This window comes from Bombus flavifrons, chromosome 5, assembly GCF_040668555.2.
Source record: "Bombus flavifrons isolate JBK064 chromosome 5, iyBomFlav1_principal, whole genome shotgun sequence".
Classification (NCBI taxonomy): domain Eukaryota; kingdom Metazoa; phylum Arthropoda; class Insecta; order Hymenoptera; family Apidae; genus Bombus; species Bombus flavifrons.
Genome location: NC_138446.1, coordinates 5,371,417 through 5,396,791, shown reverse-complemented (window position 1 = coordinate 5,396,791; position 25,375 = coordinate 5,371,417). Strand labels below are relative to the sequence as shown.

At 32.7% G+C, this 25,375-nt stretch overlaps 1 protein-coding gene across 2 annotated transcripts in view; it reads left to right on the top strand.

Moving 5' to 3' along the window:
* LOC138179966 (rap1 GTPase-activating protein 1) overlaps window positions 1–25,375 on the top strand; it is a 250,070-nt gene that overhangs the window by 12,925 nt on the left and 211,770 nt on the right. The window contains exon 1 of one of the 2 annotated variants that reach the window (XM_069113267.1): window positions 20,765–23,509. The exons of the other annotated variant lie outside the window; for it this stretch is intronic. The gene's annotated coding sequence lies outside the window, so the exon portion shown is untranslated. Of the gene's footprint in view, window positions 1–20,764; window positions 23,510–25,375 lie in introns of those variants that run through there. 2 annotated transcript variants of the gene reach the window in all.

Here is a 25,375-nt window from a genome sequence, read left to right as displayed (position 1 = left end):
TAAGAATATAGCTCAGTCAATATTACACTATATGTATATTAATTGAGTTATCTAATTCCAAATTGTCTAATTATAAATCCGCTACATTTACGATTTAAAATTCATATAATACTTTCGTAACTTTTTGTCAAAATAACATTTTGTCTATAAATCTAGATAACTACCGGTGTTTACTTTGTTTCGTACATAATGTTGCAATACACAAACAGCGCATATCCCGGCGTATGACATATAAAAAGGACACATTTCGTTTAATAACCCTATTATGCACAACCCAGCCTGAACCACAATTTATTATCATAATTGCAATTGTTTAACGAACAGTTATTACGAGCTTATTATGCCAATCTGTATGGTTTAGAAATCCCGTAGAACAATATTCGATTCGTGTTCCGAATCGTTTTTCGAATCGTTTTGCTTCATTAAACCGAACGCAAGCTTTTCATCGTATAATTTTCCTTTGATCTATCTCGTCTCTTCTGTTCCTCCGTTCTGAAGAGCCTCTGGAGCTCTTGAACACGATACCTACAGCCTACAGGGTATATAGCTTCTCTTTTCTCTATTCACGTCGGTACGTGAGCCCACATCGCAACTAGATTATCCACTTCTACTTTTATCAGGTTCGCCGCAAAAAAGAGTGGATCAACGTCGTCTGTCCGATCCGGTCTCGAAATCGATATCGTTTGTTCCGACCAAGTTTCCGCGGCCAGGGTACACTGCTGCAGCCGTCAATTTTTGCATTGAGAATTGATGAACGCAGCGGGGCATAAGGTTCAAGGACACTAGCAACTTTCGACAAAGATTAATGATCGGCGTCGGCTAACGTGGAGGGAGCCAGATAATTCCGCTAAATTTCACCTTCACAATGCCATGAGATTGCTCGCGAAAAAAGCACGCGCCACGCAACCGTAATTGACTATTCTAGTCGAAATGCACCCCGAAATGCGCATCCCATCCTTCCCTGTCCCTTTTTTCGCCTCGTATACTGGCTACAGATCACAACCCCTGCTCGAGTTGCCGTAATTGAATCGTCCGAAAGGATTCTATTCTCTTCTATCCTTTCGATTAGAGCAAGGGGTTGCAGGGCGTTCGATTTTGACCACGAAACCCCTTTTGATCCAGGGGATCGTTGTCCGTGCTTGAAACGGGGGCTAACACAGCGATAGAACGTTGTCACGGGTAAGCTTCGGATCAGTTTAATTAATGATCCAGATACGTCGAGGTATTAACCGTAATTCATTTATTGCGAGGGATTATTAAGGGATGTTATGCTGTTTTGCGATGCATTCGCGTTGACTGGAAAAATAAAACAGATCGAAGCTGCGTTAAATTGTATCAGAGCTTTGCATCGTTAGATGATAGTCGACGATATATCATTGCATTTTTGTTTAGAATATTGTTATTCATCGTATATAAATCGTAATGTTATTTTTGTAAATTGAATAAAGTTTATGAAAATAACAATAACGTAACATCGTAACATATTACCTCTCGAAAGCTTCTTTACTTAGGGAATTAAAAGTTGATTAAGCCAGATTTCCATTAGATTGGTTTGGTTCTTGGAATATGAAATGTAACTTATTCTTGATAGAAGTAAAATGGTACATTAAAGAGCAAGAAATACCGAAACAGATAATTTACGTTTGAGATGTTTCTATTCCAGAAGACGAGATAACTAGCCGATTTGCAAGTAAATGAAAGAAAATTTTGCTTATCACTAACGGTACAGAAAATAAACTGCAAAGTAAAGCTTAATTTCTATCTTTATTAACTTTTCTTGGAATATTAATTATTACATAACGCTTTAGCAATTTTCCAGTGCATAGTACAGTCTTTATAGGTTTACAGAAGGTAAACTTAAACTTTGAAATCTAAAGGATTGAAATTATACAATTTCTGACATTTTTTTCTCTACTTGAAGAGACTTTCGGTACTTGGAAGTTCCGTGTTATTTGTAGATACTTGACAGTTATAAACATCAGTGGTGTTTCTAATGACATTATAACTTTTATTATCCGTGTCATTTTTATACAAGCATTTCCGTGTACCGAATATAAAGAACTTTGGATTAAGAATCTTTTATATGACTCGTCTTATATTGCAATTTTTCTCTTACGTTTCAAGATAACGATCTCAAAACCTGGAATATACCTGGAATATAATATGTTTGGAAAATATATTAAAAATGGAAATAAAAGGAAGTTGTGCATACAGTAGTGCGCAACAGTACCCCTTTCGATCAGATAGACATTCCAAATGCGATATCCTAAAGAATTTTGACTAATATCGTTTAATTCTATAACATTGTCTGTTTGTTGCATTATTTTGCTTTATCTGTTATACTCTTATACCTAACACTAATTAAAATCCTTTTAGATATCGCTTTTGGAATATACAGCGATATATGATATAGCGAACAATTTATGTGGATGAAAACTGCTGTATACATAAAGACATACTATAAAGGAATTTTACCGTGTTATTAATGTTGACAGGCGAATACGAGAAATTTCTTAAATAAATCCTGATATTTCCAATTCGATGGCAGTGTATGAAAGCACTGAGTTCAATCAATCTTCTTGTTCAACTCCAGCGATTAATTCCATCATGGAACTTCCTCACGATCGATGCTATTTAATGGTGCGTGGTTTAAAATAAAACCCATCTTACGAGTATTTTAACAGCTGTCAATTTTTTATCCTACGTACGATTGCTTATTTTCTACTCGACGACGTTTCCAATCTCAAAATAAAATATACGCGTATTCGTTGACGTCGACTATAGAATTATTTAATTTTTCGGTCTCTCATTCTTCGATGAAAGAGAAAGAAATATATAAGTTTTGTGCGTTGTTCAGCTCAATTTGAATGGCATGATCTTTTTGTCAGGATATTCTTAGTTTACTCTATACTTTTCCACTTCTGCTCCTTCTTTTCTCTCATTGCTTTATGACTTCGTACGTGATTACTTGTACATCTATCTCTTGATTATTTCTCGTATATTAAATTAAATTAACTCGACTATTTCACAATAATAATCTAAAAACATTTAAACACGCTCATAAAATCATTTTTCCTATTTAAACTTGCAATACTTGCGTACAGTCAATGACGAAAGTCTACATACGCCTATTGGATTTCGTGCATCTAAGCTACCAAAGAAACAAAACAAAATATGCTGTTACAAAATTACCCGCACTTGCAAATCGATATAATAATTATTAATGCATTTCTAAAGGGCATTAAAATAATAAAAATACTTAACCAACAAATATTTGGAGCTAAAATTACATCAGAAATTACAAAATTTTCAATTTTATCAATATCAAGGAGATACTATTGTAGGTCATTACTGATGCTTACAGACGGATGAAGAAAGGAACCTGTAAAGAGAACAATATAAAATCATATTAAGACTACTATTTTTATGATTTCACGCAGGTACAACAGGTGTACCTAAGCGTATGTACAACAGGTTCATGTAATTTTTGTAACATCGCATTTTATATATATTTTCTTTTTACTTCTTTCTCCTTAATAAAGATGAAGGAGAACGAATCATGTGTATTACATTTTAACAATATGTGTCTTGGCGTGCCATTCGTAGAATTAACGGTTTTACTTCAAAATTGTATACTTTAACGGTGTACGTAGACTTTTACGTACACAAGAGCGTGTGTCACAACATTAGACCGTATGGGATTTTTCAATCCACAGATCGAGATAGTGATCTCCGAGTGGGACGTGATTCGAACGCACGAGGGAGCCTCGTGCCCGTCGGAAAAAACCGTACTCACCATGTTGCGCAAATCAGAAAGAGGGTTAAACGTAGAGATTTGTACGAGGTGGGAGGTAACCGTTTATGGCTTCTCCCGATAATACCCTTGTAGGGGTCTGGTGAAGGCGCGAAGACCCCTAGGTGCTCATCAGATAAGAAACAGTGAGTTACCTAGAAGTACTCGCACGATTATCCTCCTCGGTTGATTTAATTGCTTCTTTTTTCACGAAACCACCACGTGATGGAACATATCTCGCGTTCTCGTTTTGTACAACCGTTGTTCTCTTGTTTCACCGTGCCTTGTACAAGGTGTTGAAAGATATGCACTATTTTTCAGCGTTCAGAAGCATCGAACGACTTCGTAAATTGTAAAGAAGAGGGAAACAGTGATGTTACAAAGATTATTTTTCAAATTTATCGTAAAATCCACTATTTTTTATGTCATCTCGTTGCAATAAACCAACTTATAGCAGTAAGTCATTTTCTGAGAATTGAACATTAATCGTGTACTTACGTAATGGAATCAAGGAATTGTGAAAAAGTGGGAGCACATTTATATAATGTGATTTTACACATCAAGTTCATCTAGAAAAATGTCGTTTTATAAAACTTTCAATACGTTATACAGGGTGTCCTGAAACTGGTGCTACAACCCGTAAGGAATGATTCTATGTGGAAAAATATGTAGAAAATATTAGGTTGTCGCAAAAGTTTCTTTCGTTTTATGATGATCCATTTTGTAGTAATAGAACAAAGAAACTTTTGCGGCAACCCAATACAACAGCGATTGAAAGGAACGATGTTCGTTTGGGTTTCATCCCTGATCGTGATCAACAAGACATGTTTTCCCATTTTCCTCTCTCGTTGACTGGTCTTAAAATCGTCGTTATTACATGTGAACACGTATGTAGTGATCAGAAACATTCAACGATTCACGTTCAAAAACGAAACGCATAAAAAGTAACATTACCAATTCTAGTTTTATGCTTTGATTTGATCGAACCGCTCGAGCAATTATCGATCGATAATTTCAAATCTATCCAAGACTTGACCTGATCTTTCTTTTTGTTTACGTATGTCTAAACTATTTTGTATATGTCTCAAGTATTTTAATTTATAAACAGATTTTATCTATCCACAGATTTACATCTACAGATATCTACAGATTTACTGTACCAACGACTACATTTCATCGAATAATTTAAATAATTCCAAACGACAAACGAAATTTTTTCGTATAACGCTTCGTTTTCGAGAAAATCAAGTTTGGAAATTTGTCGAGTATACTTAAACTTGGCTAAGTATCGGTTAGGTATGAGTAAATAATCAGCAGGCGGTTATTCTACATGCGAAAATAAATCAAAGGTGTAAAATAATATTTTTCCATTTAAGGCCCCATTTTCAAGAGGATAAAGTTTGAACATGTTTGGTTAAAAATTGATCTAGCGCACACGCACGATACATTTTCAAATTTATTTTTTTTTCGAAGACAAAGCATTTTATGAAAAAATTTTATTCTACATTTTTGACTTATTCTTAGGTGCAGTATAACCTCCTATCGATTATGTACTCTTGCTCAATCCAGAACTAGAAGTATAAATATACTTGTTAAATTTTCAAACTCGAGTTTCCCGGAATGAAAGCGTCGTAAGAAACAAATTTGTCGTATATTTTCGAATTATTTTTCACATAGAATTACCCCCCCCCCCCATCCAATCGTATAAAACAGTTCTGTTTTAATTTTTCATATCGAGTCACAACTTTCCAAAAATTAGTTGATCCTTTGTGTTGTACAGATACAATGTGATTAAATAAAGAAATTACTTCAAAGCTCTGTTTTAATTAACAGAATAACGAAATATAAATACATACTCTTTACGATGATATCTTTATATTTCTAGTAAAATGACCTTAAACTACGTGCGTTTTTCCTTTGTGGGTAATCATAAAAAAATAAGCAGACGATTTTACAAAAGCATTTACACTACGTAAAAATACGTTTGTATCTCTTGTTCTATGGAAACAACCAGAGTGCACAGCTGCAAAATGAAAATATATTTGAACGCGATATTTCGAGAACAATGTTGTTACAGAGCGAAGCGTGTCTCTTTTGAAGTCGCGTGCATTTGTGTAATAGGGGAAGATACAAAAGGGATAGAAACATTTAATTTCAATTTACTTCAGCTCACGATCGTGTCGTGACTAGAATGGCGCTCCATTTCGGCCAAGAATTTAATAAGATACGAATTATGGATAACTGTAATTTTTGTAACAACTCGTCGTTATATGAAGCTTGGAAAAAGAAAGCTATTGTAATTTTCTAACATTTTTCTGTAGTATACGGCTGCTTTATCTGCTCGTCTAGTTGTAGCAAAGAAATGTCGCCTGCATGCGGCTAGTGGAACTTCCTGCAGTACTGGAGTTGTTATCTCTGGGTGGCTTCCCAAGAGAATCTACCGCAAACAAATACATTCGTATCTTCGTTTGTGTCGACCTGAAGATTGGAAAAACGTGGTACACACGTTACGAAAGACCGTTAGTTTGTTTTTTTTCTTATCCCCCTCCTCTGAGTCGTATAGACTATGATCACCAACTGAGACGCGTCCTTTTTAAATTAAAGAAGCTCATTGTTCGTTACGTTTTGAAGTTTGATTCAGCTATTTGCTTTTGACTTATCTATACACATAATAGAAAATTAGAAGGATTGTGTCTCTATATCGCATGCATGTAATAAAACGGTAGAAGAATTGTGTCCGTACATACGATAAAAACAAATAAATAAAACAAAACAAAATAAAAAAACGAATCACCAAGGAACAACTTGTACGGTATGGAATCGAAAAAACTAACTTTTTGAGCTTTTGTCCGTCTGTTTGTTTGTCTCTCGTATCGAATCGCTTGATATGAGTATCACGTAAAAACTACTGAACGGATTTTGATGGGGTTCTCTGTTGTATAGCTTAGTGTCGGGGAAAGAAAATGGGTTATGTTTCATCTTGATCTGTTTTGTAACAGTTGAGAAATAGCTTGGGATCTGAGTTGTATATGTTTCCATATGGGGTAGAGGTCAAGCAACGATGGTTATTGTTTACGTCATGTTTGTTCTGAAATCGGATTATTTTATAATTTAATATTTTTTAATACGGAGAATAACTAGAGAGAATAAACACAAGTTTATTATTAGACTACTATAAAATGTTCTATCTCAAATTTCAAAACGTCCGAGAAAATTGAAGTTTCATCATTGTCTTTCTGCTATCTCTGAAAAATATATAGCCATTATTTCACAACAGGCTCTATCAATAACTATTATACATAAGTGAACAAGGGATAATAAGTGTGCATTAATAAATTTAATTAATTATTAAAATAAATGTTATTAATTTCTATATATAATAAAATTATAATATAATAAAATTTTATATGTAATAAAATAAGAATTTAATACAATTATATATAATATAAAATAAAAATTTGATAAAATTTTTATTAATAAAATTTAATTAATTATTAAAGTAATAGTAATAAATAAAATAATAATAAAAAGTGTGTTATTTATTTTTAAATTCTTTGTAAGGTGTGTGTGTGTAATTCAGCTGCTTGTTTGTGTCTTTATTAGAGAACGTAACTTATAATTTTTTGAGTAATAAGATCAGTGGCATCATAAATTTTTTGCAATTTTATTTATTTCTAAACTATACTTTTAGTACAGTTTATATAATATACAGAATATTAATATAAGTGCTACAGTAAAATTGAAAATATGAAGTATATTTATTTTCGTGGTTTAGGTGTAGTGTGCGACAATTTATATGTATTACATACTGCAATAGTATTTGATGCTTTTAATTCGAGGAAGTAATTTTCTGTAATTTAGTATTACAGAACTTTGTAGCAAACTGACTTAGTTCGTAAAAAGTATCTTATGACTAACAGTACGCGGATCTTTTATCACGTAGCTTTTTTCTGTAATTTAACTTGATGGATGTTTGCAATAAACTGAGGTCGTATAAAATATATTTTACAAATAATATAAAACAGTACGGATATTTTATTACCCAGCAAGAGGGATCGAGAGAGAAAGAATACTTCTTTGAGGTATTTTTACTGTATACCGAAATCAACACGTTGAATATGTCCAGCTAAAAAGAAATATAAATAATTGTACTAAATAATTCAGAAGATTTATAAAAGGTTTATAAAAACGATATTTACTCCGTATATTACTATTAATAGTCTTATCTTTTAGAAATATCTCACATTTAACATAGATTGTAATAGATTATATTTCCATTAACATCATACATTTTCTGAAAAATAGAAAATAATAAAAATATTTGATGCAGGATGTTTGTTACCTCGTTTTTAAAAATATTGCACGAGTATCGTTCACTTTTTAACATATAAAAATATTAGTTGAAAACATGCCAATAGTAAACTATATAACATACCAAAAGGCATGAATATATTTATTTAAATACCTAATGCATGTAGTAGGACCATCATTATTTGAATATTTACTATCCAAAGTCTTGTATTATTCTAATGTGCCCCTATCAAAAGTTCTATTATGTAAACAGTACATTTTTTTCATCATTTTAATACGAAGTTGGTATTGTACGTATCAGCACTACCAGCGTGTTGTGCCATAATATGCAATGGCATCAGAGAAGCAACGTATGATATTATACTAACTGTTGCAGCGAAACGAGAGATATCTTAAAGACGAAGAAATGGTAAAAGCATGGGGAAAGTCATAAAAATATATAACGTTGAGGATATCTGCATTTCGAAACGTTTATAATATTGGAAAAGGGACATTTACATTAGTTTAAGCCATAAATGGAACATAGTACAACACAACCTAACATATTAAAATTTTTGTACGATTTCGCAGTAAAAAAAGCTGTGTAATCTATAAATAATAGAAGACATGTTACATTTATACTACATCTTATGTTCTTTGCTTACTGATGTTATCGCTGTTATTTTTTCCTCAACGTAGGTATAACGATATAAAAGTAATGTATAATATCATATAAAGATATTATCCTATGCAATATCATCATAATTTCTCATTAATTTGGATACTGCAAGTTTCAGCATACTTAGTGTAATCTTTAAAAGACATTAGAATCAGTAATACAAGAAACCGGATGACCTTAAGTAACTTTATCTCCGATGGTTCTTTACCTATGATACGTACGTACAAACGGATTTATACAGGATGATCCTAACACTTGGAGCAAATTATATTTCTATTATAAGTGAAGCTGGAAAGTTGTAGTGCAAAATTTTATATTGTTTTATAAACTATATCATTATGCGGCATGATTCTTGTCATAAATGTTTTAAGTGAGATCAAATGAACCTTTTGCATACATTTTTCGAGTTATTATACGAATGAAAGGTAAACAATTAAAAAGTCTGTATTTTATGAGATATTTCATTTTTCTAAATATCTCAACATTACATTCTGTGCAATTTTCTGTATTTTTTAAACTATTTTCGACTACGTGATTTAATTGTTACCGTATGATCCCTAATTGAATTTAATATTCATTCAAATTTACAATGACATAAACAGTATGTAGGAGCACGAGAGTTTCCATAAAATTTTAATATTTACGATACAAATATGATATTAATATGTATATATCATGATTCAATATTAACATGGCAATTTATTTCTACATATGACTACTAAATAGCTAAATAATGTAAAATAACGATGAAATATTGCTATACCTTTTTGAAAGAATAAGCTACTCCTTACGACCTTGTTAAATAGTGCAAAATCTACACTCGTACATACTTATTTTCTAGTTATTATAATAAAAAAACCTGCTATTTCATTCGCGTCGTACGTAAAGCACTAAATAAAATAAAATAAAATTTGTTGGAGTTTTTTCCAAAAATATAGGTTCTCATATAATGTAGTGCTCGTATAACGCGATTACAAACATTTTTAAAAAGACTACAATACATGTACGTTACAATATTTGTTAAGGGTGTAAAAACATATTATTCCTATAAACACACAAGCAAACAAACCAGAGCAATTCATTTGTTGAGCTTTTCTTTTGAGCTTTGCCGCAGACTTGATTCATTCGTGACATGCAAATGTATGTTACTGAATTGATTGAAAACCGTAGATATGCACAAGCTTCTGTATAATAACGAAGACTTCACGCATTGTACGATACTTATTTCTATACAGAGGTAGTTGTGTCACTTCAAACAAAGAATTTATTTTGGATTTTGAGTCGTGGATCTGGTATAACGCGTTATCTTCCGCGTTATATGAGTTCTTACTATAAACAGGTGTGTGTTCTAATACCCTGATACTTATGGTCGACAGTATAGTCTGGCCTAATTACTAGAATCACCCTATACATCTCGTAGTAAAAATAGTAAGATATGGAAGACATCTCGGTGCGCGCACCACCGAAAGGGATTCGTTACTTCCAATCAAACGATTGTACCGAGAGTTGTATCGTCTCGTACCGATCTCCGATTGCGTTAGCATTTATTTCTCAACGTGTATATCGCGTCTCGTACATATTAATTACAAGACTCCCGACCGCGTGTGATTCTGTAGTGAGATGCAAACGAGATGTACGCGATAATTGAATCTCGTATAACACTCGTGTAACGTCGCAGCGGATAGCCAAAGAGTCGATCACGAGTTTCTTTCTTTTTCGTGGCGACCGCGACTGCCCGTTTTTCCACAGTTCTCCGGGTCAAGCTATTATTACATTGGCAAAGCCGATCATTTTCGAGTGGGATAATAACACAGAGAAGAGGGCACGGGACTCACGGAAACAACAGGCTGTGTTACCGAACCTGAGTAACACTCTGCTCCATGCTTCGAAGATGATTGCTTTGGCTGACTGCATTAAGTATGAATTGTATAACTTGCCTCGTATACTGAACTCGACTCCATTCCACTCGACTCGAGATGACCGCATAAATTATCTTTTTTAGCAAAGGGAAATGACTGACTGATTGGTGGTGAGTTCTTCTATTGATCGAATGTCAACGGTAATATTTTCTTGAAACGGTACTGGATAATTTGAATCAACACCCTTCGTACGAGTAGTTTTCTATTTTTATTTTTATACAGTACTATACAAAAAATCTTAAAACATTTACTAAACAAAAATGTGTCGTTCTTATGAATTAATATAGCGATATCTTGCTCTGGTTGCACAAATGAATCAATATATCATTAGCAAAATTGTATAAATTACAGGTTGCAAATTATTAAATTGTATATTAAATTATTAGGTTGCAAATTACCAGGGCTAAGAAATTCTATTGTATAATATAACAATAACGAGTTTGGTGATAAAAGAAATGATATTGTGCGTATCAATTTTAGAAATTACATACCACGTAATTGTGTTATTTTAATAGGAATAAAGTATAAAATAATAACGTTATTCGATAGGTATCTATAACCTGTAATTTATCGTTTTTCAATTCATTTATATTATTAGTTAATAAATCATTATACAAGAGAATTCTGATATTATTTTAAATTTGTATCTCTTGAGAAGTGTTTAGTTAAAGAATTGTTGATAATTTGTCCAGAATATTTTGATTAATTCTCGAAATAATTAATATTTCGTGTGACCTTCCGTTCTCTAAATATCAAGCTATACATATAAACTCATTTCGTATTATCATCACAAATACCATCGGTATTATTTTATAAAATATCAACTTATCATCGAAACAATTTATTGTTCTATTTTATTTAATGTTTAGCTCTCAGCTTAATATCTTATTCAATAATTAAAAATTCTATGAATTCCTTAATGTTTTTCCATTTTGTAATAGAACTACCTGTACTATATTGGAATATAAGACAGAACATTAATTGGAAAAATGTTCTACGTAGTTTGGCTGAATTCTGTGCCTTGCAGAAGTTCATTTTTCTTCGACTTTCATCGTATAGAAAATACTATTTCCTGACTAAAGGTAGTTCAACCGGTCTGCTGCACAGATTGCTAAAATTAAAAAGTTCACGCTGCTGTAACAGCTTCTGTATAATGTGCTTCTAGAACGTAATGAAGTTTTACAAAAATTTTCGCTTAGAACAATGTTCCTAGATAGAATTTCCTTTGCGCCTTTATTGATTTTCGCTCACACATACGCTTAATTTACACTTTTTAATAATTCTGTTCTAAAATTTCTGACGTATATTACTTGTAATAATTTATATGCTAGATTTGATTTTTAAATTTTGCTTAATACCCTTTTTCATACGTGTAACTTCCTCTGAAAATTGATTAAAGATTTCAGGAGTGTTATTTAGAATTTTTGTTGAGTTCAAATGAAAATCGTTAGTGCGGAAATAGAATTACAATGAAATAACGAAAATGTTCCAAAGAAAGAGAATGAGCGGAAATGAATGTGTGAAAAAAAAAAAAAAATAACACGATCGAGAGCGAATTATGTGTAATTAGTACTTGTTGTAGTGCAGTGCTTGTTTACTTTAATTAAGAAGTTGTGTACCTACTTACTGCTCTAAATCTCTAGTTTATAAACATTATACATGTTGTTGAAAATTTCATGTAGAATTATGTATTTAATAGTAAAGTTATAATAGATTCTTTTGTAATAATTTTATTCTTTTTCAAAAATACTATTTAAAATTTCTCTTTTGGTTATTCATACAAATAATCAAATATGTAATGCTTAATTTACTTAAAATTTCCAAATTAGATACAATCACTATCGTTTGAAGTGTCAAATGTTTGTTTACATTGTAGTATACTTTAAATATGTAATTTCACATTTTTAATACTTCACGAAGGGGATACTTTGTATAATGTATATATAGATATGAGCTTATTGAAAGCATGAGAAAGTGGCACATATTTATTGCACATCAACGCGCTAGATAATCACAGGTCAACACGGTACATAAGTGAACCACTTAAGGCACGATTGTAAAGCTGAACTTAAAAATCGATGAATAATCTAGACTTATCATTTCATTGATGTAATTGACTGTCAATTAAATATCACTTGTTCGTATTAAATTCGGTTATAAAACCTTGGTGGTAGGTTTCTATGTAAATAATTTCGAACTTTATATTTTCATTATTAAACTTATATCTATATATGTATATTCATATATTATAATTAAAACCTATTGTTTTTTCAACATTTTGATGACTGTAATATTGAGTTAGACTACAATAACATAAAAACGTATGTAAAAAGTATGGCCCATTTAACAAGCTCTTATTTGCAATACATTATAAGTAATGCAATTACATATGTATTATGGTAGTATTGATAGTAATTAATTATTATGAACGTAATGGTATTATTTATGATTACGATTTGCAATAGTTCTGAATACCTTTATCTACATATAAGTACATAATGAGATTTACCACTTATTAAAGTGCCTGAAATGTTGATCCTAATGAAAATCACAAATATTTTCTATATTATTTAATTAGAGTTTGAGAAGTCAATAATTTTTTTATTAATAAATTAATTTCAGTGATATTACATACAATAAATGCTTAACGCGTGAAAATTTGTTTGACTATGAAAGATGTTATGATAGATGACATTTTTTAAACGAGTTCCAGTAGCCAATTCACAAATTCGGGGCCATTCAATTGCATTCTTGATAGCATTGGTTAATGTTTAAGCTTTAGCTCTCGAATTTCTGCACGGATATTGTCCACGAGCTGCTCAAGCGTACTCCGTTTGTTCAAGTACACCCACTCCTTCAGGTATCCGCGCAGGACGTAATCGGGAGCTGAAAGGTCGGGCGAACGTGACGGCCAATTAATCTGGGTATTTCCTGGAATTATATACATATAACTATAGATAATGGACATTCTTTCATTCTGAAATTCACCACGATGAATCTTCAACACAGTTGTAATATGTACCTGCAACAAAAAGATCGAGTTATTAACAGAAAATTTACTTACTTGTCAAATCCTATTCTGGATATTGGACCATGTTATAAATTTTTTTATTGATAAAATTAAAGAAATGATTAATTAACGGGTAACTAAAATTATTATACAACTTCAGTAATTATAATAATGACGTTAATAAATTAAATATTTAATAATTTGACAGTTATGCACAAATAGAAATGTTTGAAGTGATGAGTTAGGCCTTAGACTACTTATGTACCTATGTATTTACTTTCATTCGTATTACAGTGATGTGTGATACATATTGCATACTACTAGGCGCGCACCAACAGGTATAATAAAGTTGAGATTTCAAAAAAAAAAAAAAACAATAATTATCGTACATAAATAAAATATTTATTTATATCGATTTCTAGGACGTTTATTATTATTATTATTACATTACAATTTTCTATTTGGCAACTGATGACTTACTGAAGAAAATAGATATACATTTTTTCTATCAATGAGCTTTAAAAATATTATTATTTATATTATTTTTATTGGAAACAATTGATAACATTTTTATTAATAGTTGCTTTACTTCTGTTCTGTTACAAATATTAATAAAAAGTTATTCTAAAATTAATCTATTTTTATCAATATCTTTTTCTTACAAAATAAGATATTTTGAATTATATTCTTATCATTATTATTATTTTTTTAATTGCTTCTATATTATCTGAAAAATATTACCTCGAAGGAATTCGTCTTATTCTGTGGCGTATACATACCAAAGCAATCATACCAAGGCAATCGATATAAGCGAAATGTTTATGGCTTTATGATTACGGCTGTTCAGCAGTATATTGGCAGTTTCAGTGCATGGCAACTAGATTTTTCTTCGAATTCGTCAATGATGAGGCCAGATATTGACTGGTTTTGGTAATAAGGCAGTTCGAAAACTTTCGTGGAATATATATAAAATAAAGTATGGATATCTTTTAGTTAACTAATAAATAATTATTATTTATCGTCTGCAAATTAGAATACAAAATTTTTTTTCTTTTCCCAGTTAATTGAAATATTTTTTATGATTTCCCTTGCATACTATTTTGATTTATTCAACATAAATATTTAAATTTTTCAATCAGAAAGGAGAGAGAGAGAGATTGCGATTGTGACTTTTATAACAAAGTAAAAGGTATTATAAATGCATCTTTTACAATAACAGAAGTAGTATATGAAGTATATGTACATATTAAATATTAAAATATAAATCCACAATATAAAAAGTAGAAAATACAGATTTCTGTATCTTCGCTACATATTATTACAGTCTTGTTTTCTTTTTTGTATCCATATACTTATTCGTTTGTAAATATTTGATGAAATTTAGGCAACTTCTACTTTGTATAATTTGTAACAAGTTTCGCAACTAGGTCTGTAATTACACACAGATCTTATGAATGAAAAATGTTAAGTATCGTTAGGAATTACTTTTAAACATATTCATAACCTTCATTTAGAAGTTTCAGAAGGAACAAAGAAAGTACCTTGTATCAGAAATTAAAACACTCAACGCTCCATTACTAATGAATAATACACGGAAATATCATATGTAAAGGTTAAATTACCATTTAACATTTCTTCTGAAACAGACATAGATTAAAATCTAAATAGGAACGGCTAATTAATTCATCAAAAGAACAGCATCATTAAGTCGAGGAACTAAAAGGAAGAAGAAAAGAAAAACGAGTTATACATCGAAGAAATAATACATAGAACCAAATTGCTCCAAAAAAGTCGGCAGCTAATATCATAAATATTCCAGAATGATCATTACTTGATCGTCCTTCCGCGTAACATTAATTCCAAAAACTCGAGTTCGGCTAGTGAATAAATTCCTAAACTGGTATCGGCTACTTGCCATGAACTAAAGCGGACCATAGAATACAGCATGGTTAATCGCTGAGAGCAGGCCACTTATATTCAATGAACGTTGACGTGGTTAGTACAGATTCCGCTGTTAGTCGTGTGGGTCCTATGTTCACCATAAATATGCGGTACCTCCGGTCACCGTGTATGCTCTCGATTATACGTGTGTACACGCTACCGAGCCCTCGCCTCGTTTCGGTCTCACGAGGTTCTCCAGGAACAAGATGGAAAGAGTCGGGGGGATAAAGAGAAAGATCGTCGAGAAAGAGGCATACACAGCTTGAGGGCTGAAAGGAGAGTCATTGCCACTGGCGATGAATTCGACGAGAACCGAAATCCTTCAGCTAGTGTGCGTCTGCAAATATTTCTCTTTCCTCTTCTTTCATCTTCGGTATTCTTTGCAATTTGTTAGTATAGACACGAGGTAAATTGTTACATCTTTTGTTAAAGAGTATTTCGTAGACACTTTCTCCATTGAGATAACATTTGCACTGGTGAGATCTGTCGATTCAATTTACCTGTATGTATATACGTTTATGTGTAGTACGTGCAGCGTGTGTTCTTTGAAATTTTCAAAGGAGAACTATATATTACGTGTACCTACTAATTATCTGTACCTGCATTTTGTTGGCTAGTGATTTGATCGTGCGTCGATTCTCTTTTGTATCTATTGATTGATCTAGTTGTTTCTTCGTGTACTATAGCGATGTTTGGATCTTCTCTTATTTCTTCACTCTAATTTCTTCACCGTCGAGCTTTTATTGTGCATTGGATAATTGATTGCTAAGCTGATTCAGATTAATTGTATATGACTTATTGTTGTTGTAATATAGCGGTATGTGATACATTGAAATAGATTTTATTATTGTTGTGATATATGAGTTTATGCAATATTTACCTTAACGTTTTTCATTTGTCGTTTTCATATTGTTGAATCGTATATTCGACATTCCATGCTGTCTTCACGCGAAAGTAACGTGTTGTCTGCAAACGGGTTAGGTAGATATAATAATCCTCCAGATACCAAGAATTGTGATTTGTTTTTTGCTTTTAATCGGGTCATTTTCTTGCATGGAAATTTTATGTTGATGATATATACATGGTGTGCAAGCATACAAATTACTTGAAACGGAATAAAATGATACTGATAGTACTGTTTGAGCATTTCGTGCGTTAACTGGGTCATGTTTTAATCTGAAATGTTTTTACACATGCGATTGAAAGTTAATAGGAACGAATTAAGTTGTTCTATTATTTTCAAATGGAAATGTGACAATCGTAGTATTTTTAATACATTAAAAAGATTGTAATTCACAGCCTAAAAAAATGACTGAATTTAAAATATTGATAACTTGAGTAAGTAATGTTTATTTTCAACTTATAGTTTAACATAAATGAAGATGCAACATTCGTTCTTGTTACGTGTCTCTACTATCAAAATTGTTTATTTCTCGTTCCTTTTCTTGAAACAGAGATTTTGAAAATAATGAACAATATATGGTATAAATACCAATGTATGTAATTATAACGCTATGTATCTAATTACACAGTGGCGGATAAAAAAAAGTATAAAAATTGGTACACTATGAATCTTAGTAACTTTTATATTAACAATTTTTTACGATGTTGATAATAGTCATCTACTCTGTGATATATATCTATTCATTTATTATATTTATTCATTGTTCTCGTTAAATTATGATATCCTTTTATGCTTCTTATTTTATAAACTTTCTTTTGCCTGCCATTGTGTATCGTATATTACCAATGTGGGGTAATCATAGTTAATTGCAAGTTGTTAACGTATCAAGTAATAATAGCTGCTAATTACGGGGTGCAGTTAACTAAACCGTGTGTTTTAATCCAAAGCGAATTACTTAAACCTAGATTGAGAGAAAGAAAGGATTTTATAAAAAGGTATTTGTAGTATAATTTCTACTGTATTGTAATTATATCGTCATTAAAACAGAAAGTATGTATATTGTAATATATTACATTTATTTCTGTTACATTTAATTACAGTTATACGATATCTTAAATATGTTCTTTAAAAAGAGGAATGAAAAGCAATTATTAATTAAATATAAAGTACATTTTTAATTTTGTTTTATACCTTCAAGTTTGCAAATACAACTTTGTTATTTACAGATCGATAATCAAAGATTCTTGAACCGAGAAACATTAATTAATAATTTTTTAAAATTAGTTTAAAGCTTTATAAGTTGAAAAATAATTTAACCATGTGAAAAATAAATGGAAAACATAAACGATGATAAAACTGCACATGATTTTAAATGTTAAAGGATTATTTTATCGGTCCACGTGTACATACATCTATACATACATCTGAATATGTATGTGTATTAAATTAATATAATCCTGTAATAAAAGTCGGAAATTTTTAATTGCAGAGATATTGAACGCTGTTTGTGTTGTAAAAAACGTAATTAAAATTATATTGCCGTAAAGTATTCGTACTATTAGAAAAATGTATATGATATGAAAGAAAACGAATCCTCCTCTTTTCTTCGTGTTACTGTTCCTGATTATATTTTACGTTTTTCAAATAAGAACGCACGTGTATGCAATAAAACTGCAGAACTTGTTCTTTATCGGCAGAATGACTTTTTTTTGCGTGTGAATAGCGTACAGTTGGACAGATTGCCCAAGTAGTTGATTACTGTACAAAGAATGTATAATCTCAATGTTACACAAGCTGCACTACTTTTCATGTGAAAAAAGCGTATGAAACCGTTCTCCGTAATTTTGTAGGTTGAACGATGTGGAATTCATACAACATCCGTTTGTAGACTACACACGCAATATTCGCCTAGAACATTTGTGAAAGAAGCTTTTCTTCTTTTTTATTACTATTTTCTATGAACTATGAAGCAGCAACACTGTATTTTCAAAATTACAACTACATTTTGTATATTTGTATTAAACTCGTTTACTTTATTAAATATTTCACTACATCTTCAAAATTAAGGATATTTTCTAAAATTTCATATATTATATTTTTCAACGTGTTATGTTTAAACATACCCTGGATCACGAAAGTATTTGAACATTTAGAAAACTTTTATATGAATTGTGTGTGTATGTGTTACGTATGTAAAATCTGAAATCTTGGAATGTATACAAAAATTATTTATTTTTTGCGAGATATTTATTGCAAACATATATGTATTTAGTAAAAAATCAGTATACAGCATGAGTGGCCATTTTAAACATGTAACAAATGTCAAAAGTGGTCCCACCGAATATCGAGGTTTATTAATAATTTTTATTTTGTATAACCGTATGTATTTTCAAACTTGTTTCAAACTTTATCAATATAATGATGATAGTCGAAATTTATTATAGCGCTGATAATTTCTAAATGTTTCACATAACATGCATAATATATTTATAAAAGCTTTAGGATATTTTCGTGAGCTACCATATTTATCGTACATAAACATTTCGAAATATAAATTACATTACGTGCGGAGGAGTCGGGAAACCGAGCTTCATATAAAATTCTTTATTGCGAGCTTTTCTCGGAACTTAGGAATTATAAACGAAAAAAAAACGATATTTCATACCAACTGAGAATTGCAGAATTGCAGAAAAGCGAGAAGTACCACTTCTTTCCTGTAAAGATGAAAAATGAATAATATGGAGCAGACGCTCGGCAGCTATGTATCAACCTGTATTTTATGCTTGCGTACACCGATGCTCCTACTCGTCTCGTGAATCTCCCATCAGAATGAAAGTGAAAGTAGAGCTGACGCTTTACGAGGGAGGATAATGGAGAAAGAGAAACGGCGAAGGGGTTTGTCGGAAGTTGGAAGTAAAAAAATAATCGCACGTTGGATGTAACGATGTACTTGTTTCTCCATTTCAATTGTTATTTTTTCACGTTATCCTAAGAACTTTTGAAATATTTTAACTTCTTAGCGAAATTGTTAAACACAATATCAATCGAAATAAAGTATGTAGAGTGTCATTGTTTTTTAAATATATTATTGAGTCAGATAAGGTTATACATAGTTTAATTCACATGGAACATCGAAATTTGTTTTCTGAATGCAATAATCAATTAAAATTAAATCGTAATTAAACATAGTAAATAGTACTTAACATATCAAAATTTATTAAATAGAGGGTCAATAGACGACAATAAATATATTTTAGTCGTATTATGAATATTATTATAAATAGATAAAGATAATAAATATTATGTTGCAAACAAAATTCCTCGTTATTGGTACATCGTTTATTAGAACAGTACATATCACGTGCGTATAACACTTCTATCTATCTTTTACTTTTCACCTAGAAAAAGTATTACAAAACGGTCTGTTAGAAATTTTTGCTTCCGCTTGAATTAAGCACGCACAGAAAGCATAACGCTCTCTTGTGAAACGTATGATTTACGGTGAAAACTAGGAAAACAGTAATCAACTTTCAAAATTTCGCGAGTATTTTTGGAATCTATTCGAAAGGTGGCTTACTCTTTTAAAAACTAGTTTACGTAATTAAGCCAGCAAGAGTCGATTCAATCGACTATAGAAAATATCAAACGAAATAAATAATTTCCATGTCCTTATATCTAATTCGTTGGCTGTTAATCATACACGATCTTGTTAAAACGTTACATTACTTGTTATTTTTTAACAGTTACATGCAGTAAATGATTTAAGAAAAATTAGTTAAGATCAGTACCTAGCGCAAATAATCTTCATTTTATGTTTAATAATAATATTTTGAATGCTATTGTTTGCTACTGTGCAACTGAAGTTCGAAACAAGACAAATTAAATTCGTAGCATTTACTGAGAAAGCAGTTCGATCTTGATGAAAATAACATTTTCACTGGGGCGTACTTGCGAAATTCTCGACGACATGATCGTACGATAAGCCGTGCAACAAGAAGTATAGATACGTGTGACGCGCTGAGGGTTTACAAGCGGTTAAACCGATGCACGTTTCGCGCAACGTTCCCTCCACCGGCGGCTTACTCTCATATAAGCCTCCGGTTGTCAGACTGGAGGTGGTTGCGGAGGTGGAGGTGGCGTCCACAGGCAAGAGAGAAAGAGAGAAGAGAACGATGTTGGAGATCGAGAGAAGGGAGTGACTGCCAGTGGCGATGCATTGAGCAGCCACTAAAACAGTCCTCCGGCACTTCGATCCGTTGTCAGGTCGAGTAGCGCGTGCCGACCGAGCACAAGCTGCCTTTCCTCGATCAGACGATCAAGATCGATCGAACGCTCGCTACCTCGTGTTCCTTCCCGTTTCTGTCTCTCGGTGTGCACGGATAGAAAGGTTATCGCGTGGCTGCTCGATTCCACGCGCGACGCCCTCGAATCACCGGAAACCAGCGATCGATATCATCTTCTCGACGAAGTTTCACCGAGTTCTTGAAAACGGCGGTAAATGCGCGAAATAGTCCAATCGTATCACGATCGTTTCACGCACAGAAACAAAGATTTTGGGATAAACAGTGAGTACTGCGGACGTTGAACAAATCAATTAGAAACGAATTGAATTTAATCTATTCGTAAGAAAAATGTACGAAGCTTTTCATGGCTATTAAACGAGAAAGTATCGGTCAGAGTTGCTCATGCACGGGGTTCGCGTGCGCGCCCAATAAAATTAGTTGTTGTCTATGCAAACGAGCTAGCACGGTGGCGAAGTATCGAGGCAATTGCTTTGGAGCAGTTTGCTAGTTGGCAAACAATGTTATCTGCCTGTTGCTCGCAATTGCTGCAACGACAACTAATTAGCGTCGGCTGATGTAGCGTACTAGGTTAATCTACAGAAACGGCGAGATAGTTGAACGTATCCGTCCGGTTGCCGCGGACCGGAAAAATCGCATTTTACTTGACCATAACGAGTCACTTGGCTCGCAGTAATTACCGCATCGCTAACGGTAATTATTCTTGCTCTGTCCGCGCGCTAATTTGCAAGGTGTAAAGTAACGCGTGCCTGGAATCGTTCGTGTGCTTTTTGGTGATTAAAAACATCGGCGACATCGTAGGTTAATTTCTTCTTGTCTTCTATTATCGCGATATCTTTATCGCCGTTTCTCAAGAATTATCGAAGAAGTTATCGATTCGGTGAATGAGGTTTCTTCGAAAGCTGGATGAGTTGCACACGAAAAGGAAAGAAGGATAAATAAGGGGAGGGGCCCTGTGCTTGATTGAGCACATCTTTTTCGCGATGGCAAGCGCAGTGCGAGATAAAAGGGGAAAAATGTGTCATCAAGTTTGATAGTGTGCTGACGTTGAGAATGTGAAAAAGCCTTTCGTGTAGACGTATCGTACCATTATATCGCTGCTTCGTCGCGGACGGGTCGTGGGTTCTTCCGGCGGGATTTGAACAAAGACGTTGCCGTTAAGCGCGCATTCGATTAAACGAAAAAGAAGAAGAAGAAAAACAAGAAGAAGAAGGAACGGAAGTGGAGTACGCAAACTCCAGTTGGGGAAGCGAACGGATCGCAAGCAAGTGTTAGTTCATATTTTTCGGTGACTAAAGATTATTCCTCAGTGATGCATTGGCGGATACGATAGTGTAGAAAAACGAAATCGCTCGTACCCTGTCCAAGATCGGTGGATCTGCTTGATCTGTCATGCCGACGAAGAAACATACCAAGGGAATTAATCGATCGCAAACGATAACGGGATCTCGGTGTATCTTAGGACGTGTAATCGCGGAGACGTGATTCGGCGAAACGGGTAACGAGCAACGTAACCAAGTCGAACGGTAAACCTACCCCCTAGATTGTATTCCAGTAACGAGCATCGATCTCGAAACACGCTCTTCTTTCGTCTTTGCGATCAACAAAAACTGTTATAACGTGATTCTGTGGCAACGTGTGTTCGTGCTGAGACTTCGAGCCGATTGATACGTCTAACGGCCGAACAGGAATTCCTGTCACTGAGATGTTGACGAGTTGACTGCAGCGAAATCCACGATAGTCGACGATCCAAGAAAAATTTCGCCTGGAAAATTATGAAGTGATCGACGGACTACGACGCTTCAATTAACTGACCGGTTGGAAGATCGTAACGTTTGCTGTTACGATTCCACTTAAATCTATCATTATTGCTACGTTCTTCTTAGCGAAGTTGAAGACGTATCCGGAGAAAATTGTTACTGCATTTTTGCGTAAACTCGATTAGAACGGGAACTTCTTGAAGAAGAGAATTTAATTATTGTTTAAATTCAGATTGCGAAGTTTCCAGTGAGCAGCGGCTATTTCTATCGTCTATGCAATTAAACTGTATTCTTCTGGATAGCTTAATTTGAATGAACACCCGGCCAACAGAATTTCTTTGAGCTTAAGCTTATCCTGAGAAGAAGGATCAAAGGTATATTCAACGTTTAAGCAAGTTTCGAACGAGGGTTTAAGATGGATCGCCGCTTAAGTTCAGGCTGTGGGATGGAAAGAAAATGAGGCCTGCATATATTGACATACATTAGGTCTCTTCGACCAGAATTCAATTTCTCCAATGTGTTAAACGTTTATTATCAAACGTTGAAAGACACGGACGAATATCTCGTGGATATTTAAATTTCTATAATTGTTAGAATAAATTATTCGATAGAAAAGTCTCAAGTTCAACATTTCGTTATGTTAGAATTTCGTGACGATGAGATATAGCTTCGACGAGTCTTTAAAACAGATTTCGCCGTAGACAGCATAAGAAGCGACTTTTATCGGAATCGTGTCATTTCTAAAGGAAGATCGAGAACAAGTTGCAAAGTATAATCCTATTTTAAAGGAGACCAAGCGGAAGCATTGATTAAATTTGAACGATACTAGCAGTATATACCTTGTCAAGTACTGTGAATATTAAACATTCGCTGGATACTACGTTTATACAGCAAAGCGTGCTGCTGAGAAAGGTAATTAACGTGAAATATCGTACAATAAATTTTACACTGAAATTTCATCCTCAACGCGATAGAAAATATCAAGGAATTTTAACACATTCGAAATCGTTATCATCCATTACTGTTGCGTTTTTTTCGTGTAAAAGTTATCAATCATCAATACCATTATTTCAGTTTTTAATGCACTTGATAACATACAATTCTCTAGAAAATGATAATTTCAATAAAAATTTCGATTGAATATTAGGGACCAGTTGATTCTAATCTAGATTAGGTACAAAGTTAATGGTTTAATATTCGCTTGTCTTAATAGGTATATCGTTACACACATAATAAATTTAATTAGTCGGAATTACATTCACTTTCTAATGTGTGATTGAGAAAGTGTTAAAGTTCCATGTGAAACTTTGAAAAGTGAAACGTATCGAGTTTTCAGAATCTACGTTCGACAATAAACTTGAGATCATTCCCAGTAAATTATGTACAAATTTATTTATTGGAAACTTCCATCGACAATTTGTTGCATCCTACGTACGAGATTTATAAGGTTTACTTAAACATTACATTTTTGGTTAAACGAAGAAAACGCTTCGTATCCTCTTGTAACATTTTTTATTTCATTCTAACTGAGATATCGGATGTTAACTTTCAACGATCTTTTTTAATGAAACTTTCAATTGTTGCATATTTACTGTTCGTCTTTCTTAAATTAACCAAACACACCTTCGCGTTCAAGTTTCTTCATCAATATTGCTTGTTACGAGTTACGAGAACTTATTAGATAGATAGATAGTTTTATTCCAGCCTGGCGACCTTAAAGTAGGACTTGCATTTCAATTTTTATGAATTTTCAACATTGCACATTACTACAAATATTTTTGATCATCAACAACTATCTTTACAACTTGCGCCTCTAATTTTCTGTAACTCCAGAACTTATTAATTAGTTTTATTTCTTCTTTTAAATTGTTCTGCCCAGGTCAGAACCATATGTTGTTTTCACCAGACAAAGTAGGCGATTCTTTAGAAATAGATCCCTACAAATGGCAACGCCTTCTCAAAAATGCATTGTACGAAAATGCATAAAACATTCAGGTCTGTATACTGAACGACCCTAACAACTGAACAAGCTCTATCTGTATTTGAAGTAAAGTTAGACAAAGGTGGTAGGAAAAAATTCTGTACTATTCAACGAGCTGTAACATCTTATACCACAACCTTTTTTTCATATCTGATTCTTGTGGAACTATACAAACCTTTTCTGTATAAATTAATTCTTCGAGTTGTTCCAACTAAAGCTCTAAAGCTATAAAGTCAGATTAGTTTTTTGTTCCTTGATATTGTTTCTTGACATTTCCCATTATATATGCCATCGTCATTTTCTTTATCATACGGTTACTAACATATTAAGATTATATTAAATGTAGATGTAAATATAAAGTAACATAAGTAGTACGTATATCGTCGCTCATAATCATATGCAAATATATAAGTATTTTGAAAAAGTTATATTAATAACTAAAAACTAAATGAATTAATGAAATGTTAATGATTAATGATTATACTTATCATGTTTTTGTAAAATGAATAGTATACATATATATATATATACAGGGTGGTTGGTAACTGGTGGTACAAGCGGAAAGGGGGTGATTCTACACGAAAAAAGAAGTCGAAAATATAGAATAAAAATTTTTTTTTAGTTTTTCCATCGAGACAACGATTTACAGTGAGATCCGTTATAACGCACCGCACGTGTACCGAGCAAAAATTCAAAGTCGATTTTCTCGAAAACAAAGCCACAAACGAAAAATTTTTATTGTATATTTTCGACTTCTTTTTTCGCGTAGAATCACCCCCTTTCCGCTTATACCACCA